Source organism: Pinus tabuliformis, chromosome 9, assembly GCF_031772625.1.
Source record: "Pinus tabuliformis cultivar Carrire ecotype Pingquan chromosome 9, CPIR1, whole genome shotgun sequence".
Lineage (NCBI taxonomy): Eukaryota > Viridiplantae > Streptophyta > Pinopsida > Pinales > Pinaceae > Pinus > Pinus tabuliformis.
In genome coordinates this window covers 1015877329-1015886521 of record NC_142307.1, presented here as the reverse complement: position 1 = coordinate 1015886521, position 9193 = coordinate 1015877329, and the positions used below count along the sequence as shown (strand labels likewise).

The following is a 9193-nucleotide window of genomic DNA, read 5'->3' as shown; positions in this document are numbered from 1 at the left end:
AGGGGCCTCGCTTCCATCATCAACACAACAGGTTCAGGACCGAGGCAAGAGGCCACTGCAGGAGGAAGGACCATTAGGTGAGTAGGAGACTGATTTCATTCTCATTGAGGGTGATGATACCGATATGGGCCCGCAAAGCACAAATATTAGAGAAATCATTAAGGAGCAGTGGGCTTTGATGCCTTGTCTACCAACATTCGGGAGAATCGCCAAGCTACCCAAAGGAGGAGGGTGGAGTTCACTTCATTGGAGCAAGAGATCAATGCCGATAGGGAGTCATGGCTTGAAAGAGCCAATATCCACTTGGAGAGGATGCTAGAGAAGTCCATCAATGAGAAGAATATGCTTAGAAACCTATCATATCATTACTGGTCACGGAACTTGGTGTGCCAAGCGAGAATCAGGAATTTGAAAGCAAAGTTGAAGAGAGCATCAAGGAGGCACAAAGAGGATGAAGGACTTCAGATATTGTCTGAGGCTTCCTTGGCCCAACATCATGCTTGATGGAGAAGACTCAGCCCAAATTTCAAGAAATTTGGGGCAATTTTTTCATTTTGGAATTTTTTGGCACAAAAAACAGGTTTTTCTACCCTATGCGTCGTGCCATGTGGTGCTCGTTTTTGTTAAACTCAGCATTTTTGGATTTGGCATGAAAAATTATTCTTGCTTACCTATGGCCAAGAAATTTGGGTAGGTTTTGAGCCCTCAAAAAGGTCAAAAACACTTAAAAAATGATCTCACTGCCCCTATTTTGACACACAGGAAGCAGTGTTAGGAGAATGGGCTTTTGGAGGGGCAAATGGAGGCAAAATTGGAAACTTCCACTTGGGTTGGAACGTAGACAGGTAGACTTGTCCATCAAGCACACTTGGAGCTCATTTGGAGATCAGGAAGGCCTAAAAACGTGGGTCCAAACAAGCGCTATGCATAGAGAATCAGGGGCGGTGCATAGAGGAAAAATTGCCAGTTTGACCAAGTATTGCTCTATCTTTTGCCCAGCTAAGGCCAGTTTGACTTTTTCACTAACCTAATGGAAAATTTGTGATGTAATTTAATGTACATTGATGGATCATGATGTAAATATGTTAAATTTTCACTTGTAGAGGTAGATTCATCAGTTTGAAGGTTGCTTTGTTTCTAGAGGCAAGTTGTTCTGTTGCCTAGTTTCTAGTTCTCAGTTTAGAATTAGTTGAAACAGCTCCTAAACATGTGAGCTCGACCCCTAGAGGTAAGGATGAGCTATGTTTGTCTATATTATGTTGTTTTTCAGTCGTTAGCATGGTTGGTGTTATCACTGAAAATTCTGTTGCCAAAATTTTTTAGCCTAGCTTAAGGACAGGGTGTTTTTGCAGCGCATGAATCCTCTTTTAACAGTTTCGCAGCGCAGCATGCTTCAAGTGTTTTCGTAGCGCGCTACGAAATTGGGGATTTGCTCGGGTTTTCAGTTGAAGGTTCATATATTAAATTCAGATGATGAGCAGAGTGATGCAAAGGCCCAAAAGGGAATGCAGTGGCAATGTATAAAGTTGGTGTATTCTACTACTTTGGTTTGAAGGGGGTTCCCCGTGACCATGCGAAAGCATTATCATGGTTTCTTAAAGCGGTTGAGAAAGGAGAATATATTGCTAATGTACATGTGCTGAGTGTTAATCAACTATTAGAATCGGCTCTGGACACAGCACGGCATGTGGCAAGTAGTATATTCACCTCGACTACTCCTGTACCTTACACCCAAATGACAAGCCAGCGTGAAGCTTTTGTAATTGGCAAACTGACTCTTCACTGCGGTCTGAACCTGGATTGGGACTGAATATTCTGAGGAGAACATGACATGCAAACTGGTACCTATAGGTTGCCATTGACAAGGTGAAGGCGCAGGTCGATATCGGGCAGCAGTTGTTGGCAGTCTTCCAGATTCTTATCAACAGTTCCAATGTCAACTCTCTGCAAAGCTAGCAAAGGGGCATCCGGAGCTGAGTGAACTCCTGTTGAGAAGCAGCTCCTTTTCCAGACCTGCTGACTTACGAAACTATGGCCGCCAGCAACGAGCGAGCCCATTGAATTCAGGACTTTGGATTTCAATTGAACTTACCATAACAGTTAGTCAGATAGTGGCTTCCATTATTGTTTTATCACTCTCAAGAAATGAGAATCCTCGGGCCCCATTATTTGTTTGGGTCATGGGTTATGCTACAGGGTGTCTTGCCACACTTCCTCTTTTGTATTGGCGATACACACACCGATATATTCATGTGCCGGAGCAAGATCCTGTATCTTCATCCATTGCTTCCCATTCTAGTCCTCCTCCTCCTCAAACTACCTCTTATACTACAATGTCAGTTCCTCAAGATTCACGAGAGGAAGAAGGCCCAAGTACATCTCAGGCTTCAAGGAGCCGTCAGCATATGGCAGGAAGGAATCCCAGGTTTAATGTATATGTAGAACGGTTCAAATTGGCTTTAGACTGCTTCTTTGCTGTTTGGTTTGTTGCTGGGAACGTGTGGATATTTGGTGGTCACTCATCCTCAAGTGATGCTCCAAATCTTTACAGGTTGTGTATTGTGTTTCTCACATTTAGTTGTATAGGTTATGCCATGCCATTCATTTTGTGTGCGACAGTATGTTGCTGCCTACCCTGTATAATACATATTCTTGGATTTCGAGAGGACCAGAGTCAGACAAGAGGAGCTTCACCTGAAGTGATTAATACTTTGCCAACTTACAAGTTCAAAGCAAAAAGAACAACCGAAAGTAATGGAAATAAAGACGACAGTGAAGTTGACTCAGAAAGCGCAGGTGAGGGTGGCTTTATAGCAGCTGGAACTGATAAAGAGAGACTTATTTCAGGCGAAGATGCGATTTGTTCCATTTGCTTGGGCAAATACCAGGAAAATGATGAGCTAAGGGAGTTATCATGCACACACTGCTTCCATGTAGAATGTGTTGATAAATGGTTGAAAATAATGCATCTTGTCCTCTTTGCAAACATGAAATTGGGGAATCCAGTGAAGTAGCACCAGAATCTTCGGCACAAGCAGGATAGCGAAGAGATGGACAATTGGTGTGATGAGCCAATATGAGTCAGGCATGAGTTGGTGCTGCACTGCATAGATGAACCATAGTGAGGAAAGGAGCAGCATAACCCTCAATATTGTTGTTTCCTAGTTGTAGACAATGCATCTTTTGCCATAAAAGAGAGCAACCTGATGGTGCATGATCGTTACAGCTAGGGAAGACTTTAAAAGTTTGTAAAACTAAGCATAGCTCTTAAACACTGAAGTTAAAAGACATGATTGGAATGTGCAAGTGGTTCAGTATCCAAATATTGAAGGTTGCAGAATATGGAGCTACTGTGCAAACGAGTAACTTTATCTATATTTTCACAAGATCATACAATGGGAAATGTTGAGATAACAACTGCATCGGTGAACCAGAATAGTTACAAAAGTTCTTGCAACTAAAGGGATGAATAATTGCATGGTGTGAATTAAGAATGACCATGTAGAGCTGCTATACAGACTTCTCCAAGGTTTTATATTTGAGGAGTGCGTGCTATTGATGTTGTGCAAAAATTTCAGAAATTAAGTGTTGCGGCATTTATCAAGGTTGTTTGAGCCATTTAAATAACAAGTTTTTGTTTCTCTTGGGTCACAAGTACTTTCAGGAAAGCAGATAGCTCTAGTTATAATGCTGCAGTGACAAACACATCTAGTTGGGGCAGAGTGAAGACCAAAAGTGTGAACGTAAGGTCAATATGAATAATTTAGTGCTTCGTTCAGGTGTCAAGTTTATCACATATCCTTTTAATAATGTTGTGGACAAGACAGGACATGAAAATGGAAAAGCGTTAGCATGTTGAGATATTTTGCTATGCTTTGAGCCAGAATGATGGCACTGAATGGAGGCAGCCATTGAAGCTCCAAGGATTCTGAATCTCTCAAACAGTGAACAATTTAGTGAACCTTAGGGGGAGGATTTTGTCTTCATTACCAATAATTGGCATACATCTCTTCTTCCTTGTTAATTGAAGACAGTCAAATTTATTGATGAAGACTGTGTTTTTGAAATTGTTTAAAACAATTTCGCAGTTTCGTAGCGCGCTACGAAACTGCGAAACTGCTGTAGATGTGTTTTTGAAACGCATATAACAGTTTGATGGCAGAATCAAAATTTTGTGAAGGGAACACCTCAGTGACTTGAAAGAGATCGAAGGAAGCTGCTACAGCCAATCAACATATGCCAGGTGTACCTTTAACAAAAGGTGAAATCTTTTAACTTAAGTTTGGAGTTTTCGGTCATAAAGCCACTTTATTTTTGGTGATTAGGGTTTTGGAGGGAGCTACATATGAAAAGTTTCGGATTGGCACACCTGTCCATCAGAGAAACTCCCAGCATGTCAATAAGCACATCAGTAGCATGGTAATACCCTATATTCTTGGGTTATTAAAGGTTTAAGGTGTCAACTGCTGCATATTCGGTGATGGGGAACCATAACCGAAAATTTAGGGTTACTCTAAGCCAAAACAGAACAGATCAAAGCTTTCGGTGCTCAACGCCAGCATGGGACATTAATTGCCCATCTCATGCCCTCTCATGCCATCTCAGCTGAACGAAGAGAAAGCCATATGTCAAAGCTGCAAGGAGATAGAGTTAGAATTTCAATGTGATTAGGACTCTATGTATTTACAGCGCAATACCTTTTGTATTTAATAAGTTTGTTTAGAAATAGATAAGGTTAATTAATGGTGGATCATCGAACTCTCCCCTCATGCTTGTTGAGGAGACTCAAGATAGTTTTAGTTTTGGGTTTTCCTATATATAGTGAAAACTCTGATGTAAAAAAGGTTGGAGATTTTATACAAAAACAGAGTTTTATTTGGGCCAATGTAAAAGACTTATTACAGTAATAGTAAAACAGCTGTTGTTTCTTCTCAATATTCTCAATGGATTATATTGTTCAAATGTGATGGTGGTTTATTCTCTTAATGTTCTTTTACAGCCTTGTTACAGCATAATCACTCAGAATTCATGTTTAATGCTTTGACTTCCTGTATGCTTGGCAAGCTGTGGTTTATGTAAAGTATGTTTGAACATCTGATGCAAAGAGCCTTGACTTCCATGAAATGACTGTGCTTTTGTTTACTAAATGTGTGAGACTCCATACCCCAATGAAGACCAATTTGATATGTGTCCAACCAGCTTTGTTTTCATAAATGTGTGAAGAGTTAGCCATCTGTTGTTGTGATTGATTTTTATCAAAAGTCTGTGAGAGAGCCCTCTCTGACTAAGGAGGCTAATCCTTAGTCTAAAGTCTAGTTGAAAGAGTTACATGAAATCTTGCTTGGCTGCAGCCCTTAGTACTGATTTTGTGATAACATTTTGGTGCGTCTGCCGGGAGCCTGAAGCTTATTCTTTCCCGAAATTATAAAGCTAAACTTCTGAAGGTAGCAGGAGCTCAGAAGGTTTTTTGAGGCTGCAAATCTACCTTGGCGACTCCATTGTTGAAGAATTTAAAGTTCATACATTCATGGTGATTCTACTGGAGTTATGATGGACCCAGAAGCTGCCATTCTTAGTTCAAGGTATGCATGCATAGATTTCTCAGGAATTCATGGTTTCCCAAATCATTTTCCCAAGGATGCATATTTTCTAAGGAATGGTCCCAAATTTAACGAAAAAGATTTGAGTTTAACTCTGAAGCATATCTCAGATTTCTGTCATTTTGCTGAGCTTCTTAGGGTTAAACATGAGGATGTTTGCATTAAGTTATTTTATGATTCACTTCAAGGGAAATGCAAACAATGGATTGAAAGTTTTCCTATCAAATCCGTTAAGTCATTTCAAGATTTGTGGCTTATGTTTTTGGAGGAATGGATAGATAGGTCAGAGGTGGTGGTAAACTCTCCTTCAGTGGAGGGTTTCAAACAATGGAATGATGATCATATTAATAAAGAAATAGGTGAAAATTTTTCTTTGTCCTTGTCCTCGTATCTAAAGTCCTTTGACTGCAAGGCAGAGGATAAGATGAAATTTTTTGATGAATTTGCCAAAGACATTGAGAAAGACATTGAAGGTTTAGAAAGTCAAATTCAGGCATATAATTTTCATGATCATGATCATTATTTTCAGAAGTTATCTATGACAGAACACAAGGAGAGAGAGAGACTGCCGCTTCCTTACTCTGCAGAACACAAGGAGAAAGTGCCACTTCCTTTCTCTTTCACGTTTAAGGAGCTGTGTATTGTTGTTGAAGATCAGTTTGCACAGCCATAAAGTTACAAGAAAAATCAAGCTGATCATGTATTCTGGGATCCTGTAGCTGATTACATGGAAGAGTTTTACTCTCAAGTTTTTCAGTTTTCCTATAAAGATCAGAGACAATTTCAGTGGCAGCGGTCATCATACTATCATATTGGCTCTGATTTCCGATGCAGTCAAAGGAACCAAGTATCAGATAAAACAGAGGATTGGCTACATTGGAAATTTCATATTGATTGAGCAGAAGGAAGTTGAAATGGTTAGGGTAGGTAGGTAGAGGTAAATGCAAATAAGCTCAAGGTTAACTGAGCAATTTTTTTAATTTTTTTTCAGTAGATGTAGCTTTCTTTCTCCTACAGTTATGCTTGTCAAGAAAATTTCTGTTTGTCACAAATGGATAAGGCACTGGAGCTGCATGTTCTTAGTGTACCACAAGGGCACACTATCCCAAGTGGAGCCACTGTTATCACTGAAAATTCTGTTGCCAAAATTTTTTAGCCTAGCTTAAGGACAGGGTGTTTTTGCAGCGCATGAATCCTCTTTTAACAGTTTCGCAACGCAGCATGCTTCAAGTGTTTTCGTAGCGCGCTACGAAATTGGGGATTTGCTCGGGTTTTCAGTTGAAGGTTCATATACTAAATTCAGATGATGAACAGAGTGATGCAAAGGCCCAAAAGGGAATGCAGTGGCAATGTATAAAGTTGGTGTATTCTACTACTTTGGTTTGAAGGGGGTTCCCCGTGACCATGCGAAAGCATTATCATGGTTTCTTAAAGCGGTTGAGAAAGGAGAATATATTGCTAATGTACATGTGCTGAGTGTTAATCAACTATTAGAATCGGCTCTAGACACAACACGACATGTGGCAAGTAGTATATTCACCTCGACTACTCCTGTACCTTACACCCAAATGACAAGCCAGCGTGAAGCTTTTGTAATTGGCAAACTGACTCTTCACTGCGGTCTGAACCTGGATTGGGACTGAATATTCCGAGGAGAACATGACATGCAAACTGGTACCTACAGGTTGCCATTGACAAGGTGAAGGCACAGGTCGATATCGGGCAGCAGTTGTTGGCAGTCTTCCAGATTCTTATCAACAGTTCCAATGTCAACTCTCTGCAAAGCTAGCAAAGGGGCATCCGGAGCTGAGTGAACTCCTGTTGAGAAGCAGCTCCTTTTCCAGACCTGCTGACTTACGAAACTATGGGCGCCAGCAACGAGCGAGCCCATTGAATTCAGGACTTTGGATTTCAATTGAACTTACCATAACAGTTAGTCAGGTAGTGGCTTCCATTATTGTTTTATCACTCTCAAGAAATGAGAATCCTCGGGCCCCATTATTTGCTTGGGTCATGGGTTATGCTACAGGGTGTCTTGCCACACTTCCTCTTTTGTATTGGCGATACACACACCGATATATTCATGTGTCGGAGCAAGATCTTGTATCTTCATCCATTGCTTCCCATTCTAGTCCTCCTCCTCCTCAAACTACCTCTTATACTACAATGTCAGTTCCTCAAGATTCACGAGAGGAAGGAGGCCCAAGTACATCTCAGGCTTCAAGGAGCCGTCAGCATATGGCAGGAAGGAATCCCAGGTTTAATATATATGTAGAACGGTTCAAATTGGTTTTAGACTGCTTCTTTGTTGTTTGGTTTGTTGTTGGGAACGTGTGGATATTTGGTGGTCACTCATCCTCAAGTGATGCTCCAAATCTTTACAGGTTGTGTATTGTGTTCCTCACATTTAGTTGTATAGGTTATGCCATGCCATTCATTTTGTGTGCGACAGTATGTTGCTGCCTACCCTGTATAATACATATTCTTGGATTTCGAGAGGACCAGAGTCAGACAAGAGGAGCTTCACCTGAAGTGATTAATACTTTGCCAACTTACAAGTTCAAAGAAAAAAGAACAACCGAAAGTAATGGAAATAAAGACGACAGTGAAGTTGACTCAGAAAGCGCAGGTGAGGGTGGCTTTATAGCAGCTGGAACTGATAAAGAGAGACTTATTTCAGGCGAAGATGCGATTTGTTCCATTTGCTTGGGCAAATACTAGGAAAATGATGAGCTAAGGGAGTTATCATGCACACACTGCTTCCATGTAGAATGTGTTGATAAATGGTTGAAAATAATGCATCTTGTCCTCTTTGCAAACATGAAATTGGGGAATCCAGTGAAGTAGCACCAGAATCTTCGGCACAAGCAGGACAGCGAAGAGATGGAAAATTGGTGTGATGAGCCAATATGAGTGAGGCATGAGTTGGTGCTGCACTGCATAGATGAACCATAGTGAGGAAAGGAGCAGCATAACCCTCAATATTGTTGTTTCCTAGTTGTAGACAATGCATCTTTTGCCATAAAAGAGAGCAACCTGATGGTGCATGATCGTTACAACTAGGGAAGACTTTAAAAGTTTGTAAAACTAAGCATAGCCCTTAAACACTGAAGTTAAAAGACATGATTGGAATGTGCAAGTGGTTCAGTATCCAAATATTGAAGGTTGCAGAATATGGAGCTACTGTGCAAACGAGTAACTTTATCTATATTTTCACAAGATCATACAATGGGAAATGTTGAGATAACAAATGCATCGGTGAACCAGAATAGTTACAAAAGTTCTTGCAACTAAAGGGATGAATAATTGCATGGTGTGAATTAAGAATGACCATGTAGAGCTGCTATACAGAATTCTCCAAGGTTTTATATTTGAGGAGTGCGTGCTATTGATGTTGTGCAAAAATTTTAGAAATTAAGTGTTGCGGCATTTATCAAGGTTGTTTGAGCCATTTAAATAACAAGTTTTTGTTTCTCTTGGGTCATAAGTACTTTCAGGAAAGCAGATAGCTCTAGTTATAATGCTGCAGTGACAAACACATCTAGTTGGGGCAGAGTGAAGACCAGAAGTGTGAACGTAAGGTCAATATGAAT

General features: G+C 40.5%; 2 pseudogenes; both read left to right on the top strand.

Annotated features, from left to right (window-relative positions):
• The first annotated feature begins 1516 nt into the window (after positions 1-1516).
• On the top strand, positions 1517-3043 carry LOC149152161 (E3 ubiquitin-protein ligase At4g11680-like; annotated as a pseudogene).
• Positions 3044-6949: 3906 nt separating this feature from the next.
• Positions 6950-8500, top strand: LOC149152160 (E3 ubiquitin-protein ligase At4g11680-like; annotated as a pseudogene).
• Positions 8501-9193: the final 693 nt, after the last annotated feature.